Below are 25098 nucleotides of genomic sequence, written 5' to 3'. Positions count from 1 at the left end.
CTTTGTCTTGGATGAGCCATGTGGTCTGACCAGATGAACAAGTCTATACTGAGTGTGCTCTGGGCTTATACCTTTTGTGAGACCCGATCGGTATGTTAATAAAGACTTCTTACTTCCTGAAGACCTGCATCCGTCTCTCTGTGTTTGGCTTCTGTTAGTTTACTCGGTTACAGGGATAGATGCATGGGATTGGTTGGGAAAGAGTGTGTGGGTGGGATTATGTTCTGTGTAAGTTAGTGTGGGGGGAGGTCTTACCTCAGTGCCACTTGGGATTCGGGCCAGCAAACGGCTTCCTGTCCTCCTGCTCCTGTTTGCCTGGGCCTGCAGATTTACGCAGCTTGAGGGATGAGGTTGAGGCGATCCTGGCTTCCCTCAGGGCTGCTGCAGCGCTGGATGGTAGCCGGCAACTGAGGGAGCAATTTGCAAACCTTAATGGAGGTATGGCTACCAGTGTGGTCCCCCTCCCCCACCCCGCGGCCTGCCCCGGGGGCCGCTCCAGCACTGGCAGGCGTTCCCGCCCGCCAGGCTGTCTCCAGATAATACTCCTCAGGCCCGGTTGAGGAGCAGGGGCTCCAGACACGCGGCCTACCACTAGCTCCAGACACGCGGCCTGCCGCCTTCATTGCTGCACGGCCTGGTACTCCCAGGCCGGGGATACGGCCTACTACCGCAGCGCGACCTGCTGCTTCCACAGCCGCGCGGCCGGTTACTCCCAGGCCTGGTACCGCCGTGTGGCCTACGCGTGGATCTCCATCTGCACCATCCGCCCCGGCCGCCAGCGCTGGATTGCGGGCCAGGGGCAGTGGGCGGCGGATGCTGCTATCCGGGCAGCGGGTGGCTGCCCGGCAACGGTCCAGGTCCCCCCACGAGCAGCGGGGAGGTGGGGCGGTAAGTGGGCCCTCGCAGGCTGCGCGGGTACCTTTGTACCGCCGCAGGGGGTCCCCTTGACCGTCAGGAGACTCCTCTGCCAGTGAGGAAGGCTCCCAGGGCTCTGTCTCCCCTTTCCCCCCTCTTTCCCTTGTTGGTGCCGTCCGTGCTGCAAGAGGGCCCAGCTTACCTCCTCTTGCCCGGTTTCCATTTCCCCCCTCTCTGGTGGGCCTGCCCCCCCTCTCCCCCATTTTTCCCCCGGTTTCCTCTTCCCCCTCCCCTTCTCTGGTTGTCCTTCCCCCACACTCTCCCCCCTTTTCCCCCCCTCCTGCTCTAATTCCCCCCCAGTCTCTATCCCTCCCTATCTGCCTCCTGTCTGTTTCCCCCCCCCCCCTGCCTTGCCTGGACCCCTTATCCCCCTGTAGTTACACTTACCTCGGCCATCTACTCTGGGGCGTGGGCTCTCATCTTCTCTGCTGCTTTCTTCTCAGGACACTGCTGCAGTTCATGGACCCGTCCAGCAGGTGGAGCTTGGATCACAGCTGATGTCTTCTGTGGATGCTGGAACTGCTGTTTCTTTGCCTCAGCCTTCTGTGAGCGCAGTGCCGGGCTTGGATCGCCAGGCTGCGACCGGTGAGTACATTTCCCCCCCCCTTTTTTCAGCGTTTCGCGTGCGTACGTTGTTCCTTCTTTTATTCAGTCTAGTCCTCTTAGCACAGAAAATAAATAAATAAATAAAAAAATAAAAAAGAAGGAAATTACAGGACAGAAATAAAATGTATATTGCCAAATGGAATAAATAAAAAAAATAAAAAAATAAAACGTGAATACAATGTCAAGTACAAGGGGAAGAATTAAAAAAAAATAAAAAAAAAATCTGAAATAGAATCCAAACAAATTGGGTACATGGACGCCGCTTCCCCCCCCTTCATTTTCAGTATTTATCATATGTTTAAGTATGCTTTCCTGCAGCGTCCGGCGCAGCTGAGAGCGCTGGCGATGCCTCCCAGGCTCACGTGACTCTGGGTGTTGCTGAGCTAATATGGCCCGCTTGGCTTGCGCGCAAAACTAGGGAGCAGATGGGGGAAGGGGCTTTTATTGCAGGTATGTTCCCTCCTGCCATGGGGGTCCCTTGACTAAGAGGGACATTAGGGGCTCTGGGAGGGTCGTGGGGAGCATACTGTGGTCGGATGCACCCCATGGCGCATATTCGGATGCATCCCTTGTTCTGGATAGCATGGTCGGGGAGAGGGCTGCGTGGTTCTGTGGTCAGGACACTCTCGGGACGTGTATCGTCCCTTGGAGGAGCTGGGTTGGTGGAGGTACGTTTTGCACTTTTGCCAACGGTTGGCAGTGCGACCCTTCTTGGCCTGGGACCGGATGGGCTTCAGCCTCTGGTTTTACTTGGGGCTCGCCTGGCGCCACAGCATGGTGCGTTTTCGTCCTCTCTGCAATCTGTCGGGATGGGGGACGTGGGTGCTCTCGGTGCAGGACCCTCCGTCCATGTGAGAGCTCCATCGGGCGGTGTGGGTCCAGTTTACCAAGAACACTTGATAAGCTTACTTCCCGATCGTTTCGTGTGCCCCTGAAGTCCGCTCTGCGGGTTCCCCCTTTGGGATATGGTGCCCATGGAGGAGCGGGGTCGATATCGCCAGATTCCTTATTTACTCAGTTGTCGTTTCCTTCCAAGGGCTAGGTTTGGGATGGTGGCTCGTCGCAGCGGTCTGCGTGGGTGGGGCTGCGGGGCCCTGGGGCCTTGCTGACGAAGGTGGCTGTGGAATCCTTTTTCTGGCTGCTGCCGGTACGCTCGTTGGGTTATTGTTTCCAGGCTGTGTTTCTGACGGTCAGGATTAGGTGGCTATGTGCCTCCACGTGAGTTGCTCCCGATGTCGCTTATGTGTGGGGCAGTCAGTGTCGCATGTCCGCACTCTGCTGCTGCAGTGTTTTCTTGGGGTAGTGTTTTGGAGTTTCGGAGTTCCGTGGCCCAGGCCATATCCGTGGGTCGGGATACGTGCTGTAGTCTCCTGGATAGTGGGATCAATTCCTGCAAGGGGAACGTCGGTTGACCTTGACTGCTGTTTGGGACATCAGGCAGGAGGCGTCAGTGGTTTTGAGGGGCGTTGTGGGTTTCGGCTGCGCTACCCATGGGCTCTCCTGGGCACGCTGGGCTTTGCCTGTTGGGGATGCCTAGGGTTACTTCTGGGCCTCACTTAATGGTGGCTTGTGCAATAGGGCCCCCTAAGTCCTTTCTGCTGACTTCCAACTGTTTGCCGCTGAAGCAGGTTTGGGGTTTTTGGGGCCATTTTGGGCTCTCAATGGTGTGCTGGCGATTGCCCATTATGCTGGCAAGCATTGGGGCTCTGGCGGACTCTGGTGTTCTTGGAGCTTCCCCTTTCTGGTGGCATGGTAGGCATGGGGTACCCAGCTCACAAACAGGTGGGTGGTGTTTCCTTTGGGACCATCGTGGGGTGGTGCTGGCTGTCTTTATCATGTGACAGTACCCTCTACCCCGGTGGTACTCTGGTTGCGGCGCCTGGCTTGGCGCTGTTTGAGTCTAGGGACGGCTGGTCAGGGTTTTTTGTCTGCAAATTCCCGATGTGATGGCCGATGCTCTGTCTTGTTCATTATAGGGCGTACTTCAGGCGGAGGTGTCGTGGGGTCGATTTATAGGGCAGTGAAGGTGTGGTCGCTTGGTCCAACGGTCTGATGAAGCTGGTCCATGAGTCGATCTCTGAAGCGGCGTGGGGCCCGCTCCAGTAAGGTAGGAGTGTTCTGGACGGATGGGAACGTTTCCTTGGGGGTTCCGGGAGTGGACTGCTCATCTACATGTTTGGTTCCATCTATTACGGGCATTGGGGGCGATTTCTGCGATTAGCAGGGCTCGGCTTCCCCTTCATGTTACGGTCGTCGGCAAGTGGGAGGGTGTTTTGGTGGAGTTAAGTAAGCGTTGGAACGGACTTCCTTCAGGTTTTGACGCTCAACTGCTGTTGTCGTTGGGAAGGGTAATTCGGTTGCGGTTGGCTGATTCATCGATAGAATCTGTGCAATTCTTGGATGTTGCGGGGTTGACATGCCCTGGCCTTTCTGCATTCTCCTGAAGTAGATGGAATGCACGAGGTAATGGTTGGGCTCCTAGCATGATGTAGTGGGTTTCCAGGATAGTCTGAAATATACCGTTCCGATCGGGGGCGGTGCAGGGTTCCGTCATTTTCCTGTTTTTCATTGGGAGTGCTATTCCGTCCCCTGGATTATTCGGCCTCCTCACCCTTGTTTGGTTCTCGGAGATGGGTTTTCTCTCCTGCGTCCATTTAGTTGGGGTGTTCCGCTTGGGGTTCGAATTCCTGGATAAGGATGGTGGGGAGTTCAAGGGGCATTCATTCTGGTTGGGGCGGCTACGGACGCTGCCAGGCTTGGCGTGCCTGCGCCAATGGTTCAGAGGGCATGATCCCGCCCTCCCCAGAATGGGGATGGTGGGATGCTCGTATGTTATTTGGGCCAGGAGGCGGGGGCGAGTGGTTTGATCTTACGCCTTCGGGAGCGGAGGTTCGGTGGTCTGGCACCAGAAGGGGCTGTGGCTCCTCCTTGTACGGGGTCAGCTGTCCCGCCTCATGGGGGTACCAGGGGTTTTGTCATCTCTGGATGGAATGACATGGGTTCAGTGACGGTTTGGGAATTGGGTGCTCTTCAATCTGGACATGTTACGCATTCTGTTTCTTCCCAGAGGTTCTCAGGGGCTAGGCTGAGCCTATCGCCCGTTCCTGTTGGCAGTGCGCTCAGCAATGTGAGTGCCCTGGTGCGCTGCTGTCGAAATTCGGATGAGATGGGTTTCTAGGTTTGTCTTGGGGGAATTCCAGTTCGCCTTAGGGTTTGGCCGGATGTGGCCTAGTTATCTCGAGGGGATGGGTGCGCTTGCTGGAGGTCGGAATAGGCCTATGTTAATCTAGCGCTGCAAGAAGTGGTGGAACAGGCCATGGCTGGTTGTGGTGGGGTCCCCCGATGACTTTAGGTGTAAAACAGGGGGGTTGTGGTGGGGGTATGTCCTTGCCAATTGAGTTTGAGGGGTTACGTTTAAGTATATGGAATCAGAAGGTCTCAACCTCCCCTGCTTCAAACGGTTAACATTAGGTTGCCTGAGCGTGGATAAGGTCGGCTGATGGCGGGCATTGGAAAGATATGATTTTTATGATGAGGGGGGAGGTGAGAGGAAGTGGTGATTAGGAACCACTGTATGTTTATTGGCAAGGACGGTTGGGTCACTGTATAACACTATGTGTGGAGTTATATATGTTAATTTATGCTTATTTATGTCTTACGTTTTGGTTACAGGAAAATAAGAGATTTAATAAATAAAGTTATGGATGTGTTATGCAGTAATTTAGTTTGTGATAATAAATGCTGTGGCCTGTTTCATCCATATGAAGTGGTCTGTCGTTATTAGGGGGTTGAATGGGGTTAGATTTGGTTCTAGGCTGCATCGCGATTCCCCACTACGTACATACATACATGCATGCATCACATTTAGCTTATCCCTGTCCATACTGAAATATTATAGACATTGATTGTCTTTGGTTCCTGATGATGTTTTGAAGGGGAGTTCTCTCTTGAAGTCATCACTGAATAATTCTTCTTAAACAAGGTTGCTGAGCCTCCACAAAGTTTAGGCATCAATTCACAAGAGGAAAGTTTACCTGCACCAAAATTCTTAATCCTTTTCTCAACTAAATGTTTATGGCCAATCCAACCTTGGAGAGTAGCGTAAATGAAATTATAGTTAACCTTTATTACGTGAGATGTATAAGTACAAAGGTGGAATGTAGTACAGTGGAAGCGTAATGGCAGTGTGGGTAGTCCAATAGGGCTACGCAGTGCATTGCTCTACCTCCCGGTGTTCCAAGGGCATTGGCACTTAATGGCTCTTTGTTGGGACTGTGCTCTTACGGATCAAGCACCAAAGTAATATTAACATTTTCAAGTCGGCATTTTAAAAAATGAATTGATGTATGCACAGAATAATCATCCAGTAAAATTTATGAAATTGGCTTAGGGCTATACTGCTCTGAAAGGGTAGTAGATACATGGAATCAACTTCCAGCGGAAATGGTAGAGATTCATTTCACACATGTGATACAAGTGTTATGTTGAAAATAAGATAAAGGCAAAAATCCGGTAAGATTCTAACTGGTAGAAAATGGGCTGGCTAGATGGTTGTGCAGGTTTATTTGACATTCTAAGTATGGAGATGGCTATTTCACAGCACATCACATTCCTGCCTACAGCAATATATTTTCAGATCGCTACTTAGACTGTAAGGAAGATCTTCCAGTGAAATCTGATTTACTTTCGATCGTTACAAGTCTTAAGGGTCCCATTTCAGCTCATAAAGCGACAAGACACTATCTTTAATTAAAGCTGCTAGCTTTGGAGGCCTCGCTTTCAGTCTCCATTCAGTTCTATATAATACAATTGTTTAATGCAATAAACCTGTCAGAGTGGCTGTTTTAATTTTTTTTAATTCTCTTCTCTAAGGAATTAATCTTCCTTATAGTGAATATCTAAAAGCCTTCCAGACATTATCTACTGCCCTTTCTAAGAAGAAAGCTTTTTTTTTCTTCTCCTTTTAACTTTCTCCATCATAGACTGAATCAAAATATTTCTTGCATAATAAAACATGCAACAAAATGAAATCTACTCAAACATTTACTTTTGATGGATCTTTATATTACTTGTATTGGCCTTTGTATTCTATATGAAGGGAACACTTCAAGCACCATAACCACAAAGCCACTCTGTAGCGGTTATGATTTCAGTAGTGCCCTGGTGCAGGGCTTACCTGATTGGCTGTTAGCAATCAGCTGACGCCCTGAGCCAACGAGCTAGCACTGCACTGCATTGCAGAGCTTAGCTCAGGACAGCTAAAGGAAGGTCCTGCTTAGGAGATTGAGATCCTGTCTGAAGTAGTGAAGGCAGGTAGGAAGTGAAACCGTTCTAGCTACACGTTCAACTGAGCTATTTCCACCTTACATTTGAAGTTGCCAGAAGGATTCCCGACCGTTTGTGTTATAAATAAAGTTAGTTTGGCTAGATTGAATTTACACCATAGCATTAGTTGTACTTTGTTAGATGGCAAGTTGCTTTAAAAAAAAAATAGGGGGAGAGGTTTATCCTGCTGCACAGTGACTATTTTAATTGACCATGAAATATCTTAATGAACTATAGGGCAAGTCTCCAGGTTTTCCATGCAATAAGCTTTTTTTTTTTTTTTTTTCAAATTCATACAGATTGCTAAATTGGATGCAATTATAAAATTTGCAAGAAAGGATATGTTGTCACTAGTTAATATTCTGAGACCGTTTCATTACTGCAGCCCAATCCCTCCTCCAAGAGGTTATCAAGACTTATGACTTTTGTCCAATAGATTGTGAACACTTGGTGTATCTGGGGCAATTGCCACCATCTGCCAGTTGAATGTTTTTTTTTTTTATTAAACGCTTCTGTGTCTGTGTGATGGCATGGACCTTGCAGAATGAAATTGGTGCTGTTTGACAGAAATGGCGTGGTTTACAACAGTAACGCTGCAATAACACTCCATCTGTGCCCCAAAATCACTTTATTTTAATCAAATGATTTTACTATGTAGGCGGTCTTTTTAATAGCCCCATATCTTCTTTTGTACTAGAGCAGGGCATGCAAACCAAATCTAATCCTTTTTTTAAAGAATATTTACTTTGGAGTCTAGAGCATTTGTGGGTTTGAGGATGCAGAACTAATGGATAAAAGGGTACGCTGGTGTGAGAAGTACTATCTAACCCCAAATACTTTATGGTAACCATGAATCTCATATATCTGTATCTATTGTAGGCCGAACAGCAGAAACCATTGGAAGCAGGGTCTTACTGATCCTGAAAATATTGAAAACGATCTTTGAATCCATTTTATTTTATTATTTCTTTCTTTCTATCTATTCCTTTCTATCTATCTATATCTATCTATTTCTTTCTATCTATCTATATCTATCTAATTCTTTCTATCTAATTCTTTCTATCTAATTCGTTCTATCTAATTCTTTCTATCTATCTATTTCTATTTATTCCTTTCTATCTAATTCTTTCTATCTATCTATATATATCTATCTGACTGCAACAAGAGGTGTTCCAAGCTTCCAATGTAAACACTGCATTTTCTCAGAAAATATAGTGCTTACAAGAAAAAGGCTGCTGGGAGCTGTAGCACTCACCTGAACAACCTCATTAAAGGACCACTCTAGGCACCCAGACCACTTCAGCTTAATGAAGTGGTATGGGTGCCAGGTCCAGCTAGGGTTAACTAATTTTTTTTATAAACATAGCAGTTTCAGAGAAACTGCTATGTTTATCAATTAGTTAAGCCTTCCCCTTTTTCCTCTAGTGGCTGTCTCACTGACAGCCGCTAGAGGCGCTTGCGTGATTCTCACTGTGAAAATCACAGTGAGAGCACGCAAGCGTCCATAGGAAAGCATTATGAATGCTTTCCTATGCGACCGGCTGAATGCGCGCGCAGCTCTTGCCGCGCGTGCGCATTCAGCCGACGGGGAGGAACGGAGGCAGAGAGGAGGAGGAGAGCTCCCCGCCCAGCGCTGGAAAAAGGTAAGTTTTAACCCTTTTCCCCTTTCCAGAGCCGGGCGGGAGGGGGTCCCTGAGGGTGGGGGCACCCTCAGGGCACTCTAGTGCCAGGAAAACGAGTATGCTTTCCTGGCACTAGAGTGGTCCTTTAAGCTGAAGTTGTTCAGGTGACTATAGTGTCCCTTTAACAGAGCAGGAAATAAGAAACTCTAAATTGAACACACTGTGCAATAAAGGATGTATACAAATTGAGCAATAAGACTGCAGGGGCATAATTTATACTTCAAAATGGCTTTGTTAAACTAAAGTTGTTTTGGTGCCTAGATTGTCCCTTTAATACAATCGGTATTAGGAAAAATACTTTCTTTTGAACTTAATGTATTTTCTGCGAATCTCAATGCAGATGCTGCAGTTTTCTCTATCCAGACCACAAAGCAATTGAACATCTTACAGCTACTTCCATCATGACTAGGGCGGGTGCGTCCATAAGGCGGCACAGGCAGCCGCCTTAGGGCGCACCTGCTCTGTGGACACAGCGCTCCCTCCTACCAGTCACTCAATGTAGCATGGCATACACACTCCCTGAGAGAGTATTTCCTGTCAGGCCAGGTTCAGGAAACAGAATCAACTGTACTGCGGACCACTCTGCTCGGCCACGCTACAAAGAGAGGTAGGGAGACACACCAGGGAAGGGAGGGGAGAGGACCATTAAAGGGATTTTCCAGTGCCAGGAAAACAAACAGTTTTCCTGGCACTGCAGGTCCCCTCTCCCTCCCACCCCCATCCCATGTTGCTGAATGGGTTAAAACCCCTTCAGTAACTTACCTGTATTCAGCGCCGATGTCCTTCGGCGCTGGGTCAGGGTCCGCCCACGCTCCTCCCCCGCCGACGGGGTCTCTGGCGGGGGAGACCTATTGAGCATGCACAGCCGTCGTCGGGTGAGCCCTAATGAACGCGCATTAGACCACCCCATAGGAGACATATAGAGAAGATGAAGAAGGGGAAAAGAGACACACAGATGGCCTGGGGGAGACAGATGAGCTGGGGGTGAAATAGAATTTCACAGAGGAGCTAGGAAGAGTAAAAGACACAAAGGAGCTGGAAGAGGAGGAGAAACACAAAGGGTCTGGGGGGAGTAGGACACAAAAAGGGGGTTGTAAGAGATACACAAGGGTAATTAAAGGATAAGATACACTAAAGGGGTAAAACCTTTACAAGAGGGGATAGGAAAAACAAAAGGGGGGGGATAAGAGGCATACCGGGGGAGATTTTTTTTTTTTTGGGGGGGGGGGGGGGAGATGCATCTTTACCTGTGTACCTAAAAGTCCTTCACCGGCCCAGATCATAACCACTTTTTTCAATAAGAGAGTTTAGGATATATCATAGGGCCCTGTCTAGCATTGTATTGTGGGACTTGTAGTTCAGTTATTGCAGCAATTTTAACTATGCAAAACCAAAAGTTAAAAAAAATGCAGCTTTGTTTGGCATATATAGCTACTAATAGTAATATCTATTGTTTTTTTTATGAATGGAGCTGCAAATGCAAACCACATTGGACATGAATATAGTTTATTTTATAGATCACTGGAATGAGGAACATGTATGTCGGGGCACTGTCTAGTGACTGCATTCCATTAATGAATACATAGTGCCAAAGGAAATTCTGTCTGTGACGTATTTCTGTACAGAGAGGCGTGGACGGTCTAGCACTGCAGATGTTGTTATTGTATGTGTGGAGTCCCTTTAATCCAATAATTACGAAGATTAGATTTTCTGTATCTTTTTGTTACTTTGTTTATTTGGTTTTGGAAACTTGAAGCATCTCCGTTGGGAAATCTCTCTCATTAGTAATATGTAACAAAAAAAAATGATTGAAAATAAGACTGTCATTATGTATACTCAAGAATTACGGAAGGGGCTAAAATATCCTTTTGGGACTGAAATGGTTTTCTTATTTTTAAGAAATGTCATACATGATTAAATCTCATCTTTGGGAAAAGGCTATTCAGTTCTATCCACTTTTTCTCTTTGTTTGCTTTCTTTCTTAAATGGCAATTTAAACCCACAATATGGTGTCTGGACAAAAATAGATAGTACTTAGATTTTAGATATGGATATTGCCCTAATATCCGATAGCTGATTGATTACTTACCCATTCATCTTTAAATGTTTTTCTAGTTTTTGTTCTTTTTAAAAAAAATAAAATATATATATATATATATATATATATATATTAAATTATCTACAACAGCTTTTATATAAAAAATATATGTAATTTATGTAACTGGAATACCCATGTATTAAAATCTGTATTTTAGTTTGAATTTGCATCCTGTCTGAGAATGGTTCCCTATTAATTGATCAAATGCATAAGCATCCAGACATTATTGATGGCGAAACAAATCTACTTGATTACATCCATTTGATATAGATTACACATCTTAACTGCCATACATGTAGGGTTTTTTTTGTGTGTTTTTTTTTTTTAAAGACTCCTGTATTCTCCACTACCTTTAATTTAAAGGGACACTCTAGTCACCAGACAAGTTAATGTAGTGGTTCTAGTGTATCTATAGCCTTTCCCTGCAGAGAAAAAGCAGCGTTTACATTGGTGCCTAGTAACACCTCTAGTGGCCGTCATTCAGATGGCAACTAGAGGTGCTTCTATATCAGCACTGTACAGTGTGTAGCACTGACATTCAGGGTCTCCACCCTCTGCATTCAGTGCATCTCTACGAGGAGATGCTGATTGGCACAACCCAGGGTTTTGCTGTGCATGCGCAATAGACTGTCAATGCTTTTCTATAGGCTAAGATTATTAGGATTGATGATCTCAGCCATGGAGGTGTAGCCAGGTGGGGCAATCCACGGCGAGACCAGTGCAGAATGTGAGTAAAATCACCTTTTACTGTGATCGGAAGGGTTCAGTCACCTAAAGAACCACTTCAGGACTATAGAGTCAGGAATACATGTTGGTATTTCTAACACTATAGTGTTAGTAATTTCAACATGTATTCCTGACACTAAAGTCCTGAAGTGGCTGTTTAGGTGTTCCTTTAAGATGTGCCTCATCCCAATTTAAATATAAAATGGAAAATGTTTTACTCACCTTTTTTCCAGCATCGAAATCCACTACCTGCATTCTCCTCCCTCGACATCACACTTACTGCTCTTTTTCGTCCAATCCAATGCTCCCTATATCGGAGCATTAAGGTTAAGATGTGCGTGCACTTTCTATTTAAACGGAGGATAACTGTGAGAACAGAGTTTTCAAAGTGGAAGAGCCTCTAGTGGCTGTCTTCCTTAATTAATAGTGTATATTAGATAAGTTAATACTGCATTCAATGCAAGTTATTCCCATTACTGCAGACAGTCCCATGGAAAATGTAAGTGTATTATAAATGAAAAATACTTATAGTACTAATAAAGTTAAGGACAGTGATTACTAACATGCATGCCAATGGCTTTCTATGCTATTGTATGGACAACATTAATCAATTATGGAGATTATCTGCACTTATCTTCACTCTGCTATGCTTCTCCTATCTGATTTCTGCTATGCTTCTCCTATTTTTCATGTCTTTACCCTTGTTACTGAACAGGAGGTGTCTGGACTTCTCCTTTTCTCTCGCACCTCCACTTTCCCTCTCAATCCCAATACCTCACACATTACCAGATCTCTTTCAATTGGTGTCATCTTCGGTGTCATACCCACATCCCTGAAATATTTTACTGTCATGCCTATCCTAAAATAGCTATGTCTGGACCCAGTTGCTCAGTATAACTACCGACCTAAAGTCATTTTCCATCAAACTCAAAATTTCTTGAATGATTTGTGTGTTCCGATGTGACCCACTATCTCCTTGATCTTCTTTAGTCTGGCTGCCTCGTCCTACTTTCTAAAGAAACTGATCTAAATAAAGTAACTAATGATCTTAACACGGATAAATCTGAAGATCGCTGCTCTGCTCTAATTGCACTTGACTGTTAATCACACTTTTGTTGCCTAAACATTTTGCATTCTTGTCTTCATGATACGGTCCTTATCTGGTTATTCTTTTCTGCTGTTTCCTCTTGACAACAGCCACTTTTACGCTGTTGGTACCCAGATCACTTCTCCTCTTCCAATCTCTCTTCTGCCATTCTATAACGTGTCACCAAATACCTCTCTGCCATCTCCAGCTGGATGTTAGCCCACTTTCTAAAACTCAATCTTTCCAAAACTGAGTTTCGTATTACTGCAAGATGCTAGTAAGGAGCTTATTCACCCTTTTATTATTCCCAGCATTGATTACTGTATCTCTTTCGTTAAGGTTCTCTTTCTTGTTCCTCCTCTCATGCCCCTCCACTTTGCCAGTGACCATCTAGAGTCTTTTCTTTGGACCAGTGACCTTCTAGAGTCTTTTCTTTGGACCATGGCTGCTCCATTCCATTAAAACAACCTTTTTACCCACCTGAATTTTTGAGAATATTCAGTCTTTTAAGAATCCCTTAAAATGTGTCTCTCCTGCCAATCCTATATCCTTCCTGGGTAATTCTCATTCCTTAAAGCTCTTGGCCCCATCTCTAACTCTAAAGTCCACTTCACTCTTATCTTCCATCTTCATTGCTTTCCCTCACACTCGCCTGTTGATGTAATTCCCCACATTGTATTTGTACCTTACCTTCTCTAGACTGGAAATTCATTAACCTCATTTAATTATTAAGCTCTATAACCGTTTTCAGATTCATTAGCTTTAGTGCTCTTTTCTAAGTACTAAAATAGAGAGGATAACCTCCCCCAGGGACCTAATCAAAATTAAAAGGATTAGTTCCAGTGAAAATAATATTTAATAAAAATGAAATTGATAGAATGCTTATCGGCTGCTTATTTTGCAGACAGCAGCAGATGTTAATTTATGTAGGCAATTTCCTGCTTGAATACTTCTTAACAAAAATAAATAAAGGCTTCTGTTTCCACATTTACCAACAAAACCAATATGTACGCTACTTATTTTTACTGCGTGCTGTGTACTTAAGGCTCTATTGAATTAATCTTCACTTGTACATGGATCTGTGATTGCCAGAAGAAAAGGATTGCCCAGAGATAAACAGGACAATGAAAAGATCTACATTTGTCATTTTTGTTATAAACAACATGAATCAGAAGTGTGAATAGCGCAGCCATTTCTGCTCCTCGTATGACTGCTGACAAATACACAGAAGTCAATAAAGGATCATTGACATGGGTCTGTTTATGGACCAGGTTAGTGAATGGACAGAATAAGTCATTTAGGACAATTGGCGAGCACGCTTATCTCAAATATTTATCTACAGATAGGGAGCTGTTTGCATAAACATGACATTTACTTGCTGTAATTGATTCAATGGCCTATTGTTGGACAAACTCGTTTTGACACGCACATAGGAACTACTTACAAAATTAGTGTTTGAAGGGATAGTCATCTGAAAAAAAGACTATTCAGATGACTAGTTCCTGTGTTTTACACAATAATCTAATATAGCATTGCTGAAACCCGAGTTTTGTTTCTCGTTTTTTTGTGTTTTTAGATTTTTTTTATAAGGTGACTTAGAGCTTACTATTCTTAGTAATCATGTAATCTCTGCTCCTAAACACCACTATGCAACACTAATTAAACGGGAAAGGGGTGAAGAAAGGGAAGTACGGGGTTATAGCACCTTTTACGTTTGCTTGTAATATCAGTGCCACTGACTCCAGTGAGGGACGTATTGCTTAATATGTCCTTTACATAGACATTTCAAGGAAAAACATTTTGAAGTGTCATACCTGACTAGCTAGACCTGAACCACAAATCCAGTCATATTTTTATATATAACCTCTTTTAATATAAGTTAAACTGCAGGCTGCGGGGACCCACGCAACCCCGAAGTATCCGTAGCAAAGGCACCACAAAGAATATGTTGACTTCTTGCAAAGGATGCAGGTCAGGTTACCAGTTTCCAGACAGGATCCTTAATCACTGACCATGTCTTTAAAGGTTTATTCATACACATGGGTAAAGCTCTCGTCCAAAATCAGGTCCTGATCCTTCCAACATCGCTCTTGCTAACCCCTCTTGGCATTTTGTCTCCTGATTCTTGCTTACGTACTCTCTGGCACCCTAACCAACGTTTCTCCTAGCACAAGTAACACTCACAGCTACCTGACAATAGTTTATGTAGCAGACCCACCTTTCTCTCCACTTGATGTGTCCCTGGCCATGCTGCTCGGTGGACAATAATTACCTCTACTGCTCCGACACTTTTTTAGAGGAACAGCTGAGAACTTTTTTCGAGGAACAAGTCCAGGTATCTTTGAAAGCTCTAAACCCAAGCCAGGACTTGGGAATAAGTCTCTTTCTACCTATCTGATGAGTCCCACGTTACTACCACTGCTGCTGTGACTCACTGGGAACCAATTTTAATTTATTATGAGTTAAAGTGTTTGGTTTCTACCTTTTGTAGTTGGAATTCCTGGGTTCTAGGGCATGGCTTAGAACTTTGACCTTTCCATGGGTGTCATTGATTGGCTGAGAGTCAGCTGATTGATTTAAGCCAATCACAGCCTCCCACTGCTAGTATGAATTGATATGTAATCTCTGCCTTATCCTCCAGTGGGTCCAGGAACCCTCATTCAGTGTTTAAATGTCTAAAAATGGTTTAACACAGAATGGAAATGCAGTGCCAGTTTACTCCAGACACTATAGTATAGTATAGTACCTACAGTGACCCTTTAAACACTCAGCCTTCCACAGCATTGCTGCTCAATACTACACTAATACATTGAGTTTTCCACATAAATCTGCTAGTTTTAGCTAGTATACTGAGATACTGTTATGGGCAAATGCAAATATTGTATTCCTCAAACTGTGTACTTTGTCTTTAAGAGATATTGCAAACTGACAAGGTGTTAGAAATGGAACACATTGTTTTTCATATATGTTTCTTTAAGCAATAACTTACTTACCTTCAGTGCATAATATGTTTACACCATTTTGTCCCAAACGAAATACAATAACAATAATGCACAAACAAGCTTCAAGGCTATGCTACAACTCTTTCAGTACATAATATACTGCGGTAACCCTAAATAGATAAAGATGTTCAGACTTTAAGATGCCATCTTGACCTAAGTCAGGAAATTTTCCATGACGTGTACACCCTTTAGTTATGACCTTGTATTTTTGCCAAGTTAAGGGAGGTCCCTAGAATGAACAAGTGTTACTTTTTTATATGTGAACTGCGGTAACCCTAAAATGAAGACACCTAAGGTATAAATATGTGTATCTTTTAAATGTTAAGGGACAGAGGAGAGACTTGGAGACAGACGCTGCTCCATCTTAAAATGACAGAGATGATGACATGTTCAGGAGGGTATGTTAATCTATTAATGATATTTGCAAGCATTTAGTTTAATCTTATAAACTCTGCTATAAATTATTGTAACAGATTGTATATGTCTATATTTATATATATATTTTTAAATATCTAAAAGACAAAACTTGATTGCTTCCAAGACTAATCTTATTTTATATTGTATTCTCAATTATTTATATATGTTAAATAGAGGATCTCTTACTAACTATATAAAATAATTGCATTAAGATGTTATAGTGGTATTATATAAGGGTACCAGCTGCGGTTACAATATGATAAAGCACTGTAAACATCTTTATTTTATGCAAACAAAATATGTCAAATACCCAACTATCACCAGGAGTTTTTAAAGTGGTGACTTAGTAATTAGAATCATAAAATAATAGTCCTTACTGATTGATCTCTATATAGCCAGAGCAATGTCTTAGAATTCATTCAGTCAGTCAAAGTTAAAATTAAAATCTGTTTTCTGTGATGCTTTAGAGTGCACACAAAGCAAACAAGCTGCATACATGGGCGTAGGAACCCAAACAAATCTGGGGGGGATAACATTTTTACTTGCCGGGTATATTCTTATTCCGTAAACTAGGAGTTGTTTATCCCATTGTACAGCACTACGGAATTTGCAGTCGCTATATAAATGATTAAATAATAACATTAAAGGGTCACTACAAGGAAGGGGTTTTACTTACCCGGATACAGCGCCGGAATCCTCCTGATTAGAACCACCCCTACCCTTCCCATGAATATTAGAACCACCCCTACCCCTTCCATGCACAAAAGAACCACTCCTACCCCTTCCACGCATATTAACCCCCTACCCCTTCCATGCATATTAGTACCCCCCTAACCACTTCCATGCATATTAGTACCCCCCTAACCACTTCCATGCATATTAGTACCCCCTAACCCCTTCCATGCATATTAGTACCCCCTAACCCCTTCCATGCATATTAGAACCCACCCTACCTCTTCCATTCATATTAGTACTCCCCTAACCCCTTCCAATAATTTTTCTACCTCCCCCCTCCTCCCATCCTTATTAGTAGCCCCCCTAACCCTTTCCAATTATTTTTCTGCCATATTAACTAACGCCAGTGCTGGAGTGCCGCCGTGTTTACATTAAAAGGCCTGCAGGGACAGGCTATAGACACCAGAACCACTACATTAAGCTGCAGTGCTTCTGGGGACTATAGTGTTTCTTTAATGTGAGGTAAATTAGAGATTAGTGCCACGAATAATATGCTAGATTGCCTACTTACAACCAGATGAGGATGATGATGGGCTCTAGCTGCAGTCTGGCTCCACTGGTCTGGTGTAGAACAGGCTCTCTGGAGGCTGTTTGTAACTGTGGTCCCAAAAATCAATGTTCTGTGAGAACGGGAAGCAGCTCCATTTTTCGGGGGCCCTTTACACAGCTTAAGGTCTGGGTCCCAGAGTCCACCTTCACGTTCCACCAATGAGTTTGTTCACAAGGGGTGCAGTGTGTAGGGGATGTCCTGATATGTGTGTAAGGAATGCATTGTGTGAATCTGTGTTTGTATGTGTAAGGGCTGCAAGGTGTGATTCTGTGTATGTACGGGATGCAGTGTGTGCGTCTGTAAGGGGTGCATTGAGTGTGTGTACGGGGTGCATTGAGTGTGTGTAAGGAATGCATTGTGTGTTTCTGTATGTGTAAGGATTGCATGATTGTGTGATTGTGTGTGTGTGCACGGGGTGCATTGAGTGTGTGTAAGGATGAATTGTGTGTTTCTGTGTGTGTAAGGGTGGCATGATTGTGTGATTGTGTGTGTGTGTGATGGATGTCAATCTCTCTCCCTCGTCACTCTATTTCTCCCCCTCCCTCCCTCCCTCCCTCCCTCGTCACTCTCTCTCCCCCTCCCTCCCTCCCTCATCACTCTCTCTCCCCCTCCCTTGTCACTCTTTCTCCCCCTCTCTCCCCCCTCCCCCCCTCCCTCCCTGTTTCTTTCTCCCCCCCTCCCTGTTTCTTTCTCCCCCCTCCCTGTTTCTTCCCCCCCCCCTCCCTGTTAATTTCTCCCCCCCTCCCTCCCTGTTTCTTTATCCCCCCTCCCTGTTTCTTTATCCCCCCCCCTCCCTGTTTCTTTATCCCCCCCTCCCTCCCTGTTTCTTTATTCCCCCCTCCCTCCCTGTTTCTTTATCCCCCCTCCCTCCCTGTTTTTTTATCCCCCCTCCCTGTTTCTTTATCCCCCCTCCCTGTTTCTTTATCCCCCCTCCCTCCCTGTTTCTTTATCCCCCCTCCCTCCCTGTTTCTCCCCTCCCTCTCTGTTTCTTTCTTCCCCCCTCCCCTACCTGTGTTGTAGCGTGGCCGAGCTCTGTACTGTCCGCGGGTACAGGGAGCTTTTGTTTCCTGTACCCGGCGGACTAACAGGAAGTGCACACTCAGTGTTCACTTCCTTTTAGTCCGGCCGGGTACAGGAGACAGATGCTCCCTGTACCCGTGGATCATACAGGGCTCGGCCACGCTACAGTGAGGGAGTGACAGGAGGGAGCGCTGAGCGCTTCCCTCCTGTCAGCCCCTCTCCTCTGGCTGCGCCCGGGAGGTGCGCCCTCATGGACGCACCAGCCCGGGCAGAGCTGCAGCCGCCTGAGGCTCTCTGCAGAGCGCTCGGGCGGGACGGGGCGGCTGCAGCAAAAGGGGGGCCGGCGGAGCTGGGGGGGATTTCGCCATTACCTGTCCCCCTCGCATGATTTGCTGGGGGGGATGCATCCCCCCCATCCCCCCGGTTCCTACGCCCATGGCTGCATACTGTGCAGAGACACACCTACCTAGCCTCTGATAGTGTCACCCACAATAGCTGGAATAATGCTTTGAGGCTGACTATCTGCACATACATCTGTGATTTCACTACAGATGTTGACCGTTGATGTGCTCGATCTAGATAATCATCTGTTCTATGCACAAGAGCGGGCTGTTTATAATCTACTGCCCATTGTAAGCAGTTTATGCCCATACAGCCTGTGGCTGTTTACTGTTGTGAAGTAAAACAAAAAGACCCTCCACTCCAATTAAGTGCCCCGTTGTGAGGTACCTATTCAAATAATTAACGGGGGACATATTGTTAAACTAAACAGGGGACCTAGTGTCCCCCTCTGGCCCCACACCTTAAACGGTGGGTGGGGTACCTACTGTCTCACCCCCGGTGCCCACCCATGAGCGGCAGATAGGGGCTTCTATTGTCCCCCCTGCCCCTCACCAATTGTCGATGGGTGGTGCTAAATGTAAACATATTGCACCCCCCAGGTGTCTAAGGGTCCCTAAGCCCGTAGACACACACCCCAGTGTCTAGGGGTCCCCAAGCCTGTAGTCACACCCCCAAGTGACTAGGGATTCCTAAGCCCCTAGTCACCCCACCCCCAAATAAAATAAAACCCTACCTACCCTTCTCATCCTAAAAATAGTGAAGGGGAAGCAATAAACTAAATACGGTACCTGTAAATAAAAAAATAAATAAGATATTTGCCATTAGATGTCTTCTTTTTTCTAAAACCTTTTTAGTAGTGCCCAATTTTAAATATAAAAATTCCCCTCTACAAAAACAAAAATGGTTTAGAGTAACCCTTTAATTATTAAACTTAACTTTTTTTCACCTCCTGTGCCTTCTACTGAGAAGAAGCGGTGATGTCAAAGATTACGCATGTTGCAAAAGTAGTAATACTTGCTGTACTGTACAGGAGCTAGTGTCTTACTCTGGCTATTTTTGTTCATATATCGATTTCTTTCTTCTCCAAGCAGTTTGCCTAAAAACCCACCAGCTCTTTTAGGATTTGATTATGGGCATCTTTGTCAGTTCAGTAGCTGTGAAATCGGCTGTAGAGTTTCAGATTTGGCGTATCTACCTAAATGTCACTACACAGAGCCTATTATTGCATAAATTATAGCATATATATTTTGGAGTTAAAATTAACACTTTGACAATATTCATTATTAGGGATGGACTTTAGTTGAACGGGAAACTTTTTTTCACAGGGCTTGCCAGTCCTATTTTTTTTAACTGCGGTGTGTATGTTGCCTTATTCTGTATTATTTATGGGACCTGCAGGTGCTTTGTAGCATTGTATTTGTATGTAAATGGGCTGTTATGTTGCATATGTTCATGACTAGTTTGTGGTATTTTGTATGATACATATGATTAGGGTTGCTTGTGAAAGTTTGTGTGTGGATATGTCACATTGTGTGTTTGGTGTGTATGTGTGGGGCTGCTTGTGGGGTTCTGTATGTAGATTGTCAGTGGTGTTTTGTTTGTATTATTTGTATGACGGAGAGGCTTTTTCTGCAGTTCTGTCTCTCTCTCTCTCTCTCTCTCTCTCTCTCTATATATATATATATATATATATATATTTCCTGGCCATGTCCATGGTGGCACAATGATGGGTAGCGCCTCCCTATCCCTAATTATACAGTAACTAATTAAAATAAATGTATAAGTACCTCCTCCTATGCCCTCCTCCCTCAGTCTTTTTGTTCCTGTCCCATCCAGTGGCGTCTCTAGGATAAATTTTTAGGGGGGGGCACATGGTGGGCCAGGGACAAAAGAAGGGGGGCACATTTAACCCCGCCCTCACCGCAGTTTGACCCCACCCCTGCCGCGTGTTAAGCCCTGCCACTGGGGGGCGGAGCCTGACCGTGGAGCTGAACAGACACGTTTACTGAGAGCTCCTGAGCCTGAGCCCGTTTTTTGGCAGAAATCAGTGGGTAATCGACAATTCCTGCACCCCAGTTCACCTTGCCTTGTCACACAGGGGCAGGGGTACCGGGGGACACCTTGAAAGCCTACATGCCCACTGTGATGCTGGACCGGAGGGCCGAGGCCTACATCTCGCAGAGCTGGAGAGAGACGGCCGCTCTTCCAGCTCACCAAACCTCACAGCACCCGCAGTATCGGACCTCCCTCCCCCCCCCAGGACCGGCGGGGGTTATCCCGGTCCCCATCAGCATGTATCATCAGCCCACAAACGATGCAAAAACCGACGATACTCCACAGCATGTTCTGCACCAGCAAGCTGTATACCGCAAAATGGCTACCACAACCCTTAACGCAGAGCCTGCATCCACTCAGCCCCTTCATGAACGCCTGGATGCTCTGTTGAACAGTTTTTGGGAGAAACTGGAGCAGCGGCAAGTACAACGAACCCCCAACCAACCTGCAGTAGTGGGGAAGCGGGAGGCCGCGAGCCGGAGAGGGCAGACCCCGGACATGGCCGCCATATACTCACTGGCGGAGTGCCCTTCTAGGCTGGGGCCCAACAGGAGAATCTCTCCAAAACATCGACCACACCGCAGGAGAGTTGACCGCCGCCGGCGGCGGAGAAACATCAGGGCCCTCCACAGCGCCCACAATGGGAAAGACCCGGCCCCGAGAGGTACCCGAGTCTGTGGACATGAGGTGTGGGCCCAATGTAAAGCCTGGAGCTGGGGAGAAGCTTCACACCGCACTCAATCCTCCTTCACGTTTACCCACCTGACACCTCCGCTGCTGAACAACCGACCATCCCTCCGTCCAACACCAACCTTGATCCTGACCGGAATCGGCTGAATGATTCCAAGATCTCAGAAATAATAGGCCAGACCACAAGCTGACAGACACTTACAACATAGCGCAATATTACCCCAGCAACCTACTTAAGGGATATGATAGTCCTCATGTTTTGCGTTACTAATTACTACACTTACGTTTTTACTAGTTAATTAAGCTGTGTAATTCAATCATGCAACCACCAGGTGGCATTTCCCAGTATCTTTCCGCTGTAATCGTAAGAGGCGCACCCCTGACTTACTCGAATAGGCATATTACTGGGGGTAAATATGTTGGACTGCTACTGCATCCGGACTAAAACTAAGCTAACTCGGATTTCAGTAGACTAGGCAGACGTATGACCATTTTTCTATGCTTGCGCCCATTCTTTTAATTTCTGCGACCAGGATCGCACCTAGCCATAGTTCCGAGCACCCACCTGCCTAACCCGCAGACTAACAAGCAATTAATTTGCTGACTAAACCTGTAAGCCACTCACGTTTCAAGATTAACCGTATGGTTTTTGCAAAGCTACCCTCTTAACTAATCCATTATACATGTTATTTCAAACCTGTCGATTTAATCGCCTACAGCATGCCTAAGGTGTTATATAGCTTACGGACTCTTTATTTTAATAACTTACCTAGATAGGCACTGTTTTTGGTTAAAATTGTTATGCCGTTATATACTTGTTCTTCACATAAAAAAAAAAAAATTAGGCTGACGAATCTCTAAGATAATGTGTATTGCGATGTGACATTCCCGACTTGTACAACTTATTATTGTCTTCCCTTCTTTATTCTGTACCCGAAACCTAATATGCCTCAATAAAACAAAGATTGACAAGAAGCCCTGCCACTGACACCCTGCCACTGACACAATCAATGCAGTACAATCAAAAAAAGCTGCTTTTTTTGATTGTACTGCATTGATTGTTATTTTAATATTGTGGTCCCTGAGGAAGTCCCATACTTTATAGAAGGGATGAAAGGACCTCAATTTGTATTTATTTTATATACTTTTATCCAATTAAAGCCGCTTTTTTCATACCTTCACCTGGAGTCCTGCTTTTTGAGTGGAAGTGTCCAGGGGATTCCCCAGCCCCCCACACCATCAGGGGTGGCACCATATATGCCTGAACTGTCCAACATACATACACACACACAGACTGCTGAGTCCATACACACACACACACACACACACATACAGACTGCTGAGTCCAAACACACACACAGACTGCTGAGTACATACACACACAGACACACACACACACACAGACTGCTGAGTCCAGACACACAGGCACACAGACTGCTGAGTTCACACACACACAGACTGCTGAGTACATACACACAGACTGCTGAGTCCACACACACACACACACACACACAGACAGACTGCTGAGTCCATACATACACACACAGACAGACTGCTGAGTCCATACATACACACACAGATGGACTGCTGAGTCCATACACACACAGACGGACTGCTGAGTCCATACACACACACACACACACACACACAGACATACTGCTGAGTCCATACACACACACAGACAGACTGCTGAGTCCATACACACAAAGACGGACTGCTGAGTCCATACACACACACACACAGACGGACTGCTGAGTCCATACACACACACACACACACACAGACGGACTGCTGAGTCCATACACACACACACAGACGAACTGCTGAGTCCATACACACATACACACACACACAGACTGCTGAGTCCATACACACACACAGACTGCTGAGTCCATACACACACACAGACTGCTGAGTCCGTTAGTGACCAGGGGTCTGGTACTTTCTGTAACCCAAGGGGTAGCAAGCTGTTCTGTCTGGTTCCCTAATGCTGCAGTGACCCTAGGGGTAGCAGTGGGCAGGTGAATATGGATCTGGACGTGTACATTGCTGGTCTGGACTTCTCCCTGTTTCCGGCTTCCCTCTGCCTTTTCCGACGTCCTTCTGAAGGGGTAAGTCCCTGTGCTTTCTTTCATTTTTACTTGAGCTGTTTGCATGAATTGTAGCCGTTCGCATGAATTCTGGTGAACATTTGTTTGTTCACATGACTGGCTCGTTTGTCTGTTCGTTCGCCTGTTTTTGTTCGCCTGTATGTTCGTCTGATTCACACAGGTGAAAGCTCTGTGTGTGACGTCAGACGCCTATTTAACAGCCCCCTGGTTCTCACACTCGTGGGAATCGTTCTGGAGAATGCTGCATTGCTTCCTGAGTTTCCTGGGTTCCATGTCCTCCACGATAGGACTGACAAGGTGGGCACAATGGAGAATGAGGAGTTTTCAGGCGAACTTCCTCTTCCAATTCTCCTCAAAGAGTCTACTCCAGCCCATAAAGATTCCGTTGTCAGTTTACAATTCCCTGGTTTGGTGGCTGAACAGTGTCTCCTTAGCCAAGGGCTTCCCTCTGGGAGACATACCGTGGATAGTAATACGGACGGATACCAGCCATTGGGGTTGGGGAGCCCATTGTCAACGAGACTTCGCACAGGAGGAGTGGAAGTTCCCTGCGGACAACTTGCCTTCCAATCTCCTGGAACTCTATGCTATTCTCGAAGCCCTGAAACATTTCTCTCCGCTAATTCGTCACCGTTGGGTGAAGATTCGGTCAGACATTGCTGTGGTGGTAGCCTACATCAACCATTAGGGTGGCACCAGGAGCCGCAGGATGATGGTGTTTATGCATCAGTTGATGTCATGGTCCCAATGACACCTGGCAGGCCTCACAGCAATTCATCTTGGAGTCTTCCGAGAGTCCCAGACCTTCTGTGTCAAGGTACTGTTCTCCACCCAGACCCATCCTCCCTCAACCTGATGGCATGGAGGTTGAAAGGGAAAGGCTGTTGAATAAGGGCTTCTCTCATGCGGTGGAAGACACCCTACTTAGGGCTAGGAAGCGTTCCACTTCTAACACATACTATAGAATCTAGGACGTTTTCTCTTCCTGGGCTTCCTCGAGGGATGTCTCGATCCAGTGTCCTTCCACAGGGAATATCTTAGACTTTCTTCAGTCTGGCTTCGAGAAGGGTCTGAGCTACAACACCTTGAAGGTTCATGTATCTGCCTTGTCGGCTTTAACTAACCACAAATGGGCCTTTGATTCGGATGTGGCCAGGTTTCTTAAAGCTGTACTAAAAATCAGACCTCCGATTAAGCCGTTTGCTCCACCTTGGGACTTGCCTCTGGTTCTCCAAGCTCTAAAGTCTCACCCCTTTGAACCTTTGGATTCAGTGCCTTTCCATTTCCTCTCCATTAAAACTGCCTTACTGGTGGCTTTGGCCTCAGACCAAAAGGTTCTCGGAACTTCATGCTCTGTCAGTCAAGGAGCCTTTCACAGTCTTCCACAAGAACAGGGTCGTCCTTCGTACAATCCCAGAATTTTGGCCTAAGGTCACTTCCGCTTTTCATATTAACGAGGAAATTGTTCTCCCAGCTTTGCATCCAGTTCCACAAGTAGATGGTGATGTCAGTCCCTCCAGTGGGACTGAGCTGGCCAGGTGAAAGTCAAGGGCAAGAGCTGCTATAGCTGCTTCTGATTGCTCTACTCAAGTGTGGATCCCTGTTCACAAGTACTTGGAAATAGTGGTTTGAGATCACGTCCTCTAAGTGCTTCAATGCGTAAATTGAGGATTGTCCCTCCCCACCTGCACTAGCAAATCGTTCTGGGACTCCTGATAGCCCAGAACCAGTTTGACT

The sequence above is a fragment of the Pelobates fuscus genome, chromosome 13 (genome assembly GCF_036172605.1).
Source record: "Pelobates fuscus isolate aPelFus1 chromosome 13, aPelFus1.pri, whole genome shotgun sequence".
Taxonomy (NCBI): domain Eukaryota; kingdom Metazoa; phylum Chordata; class Amphibia; order Anura; family Pelobatidae; genus Pelobates; species Pelobates fuscus.
This window is presented reverse-complemented; position numbering follows the sequence as displayed.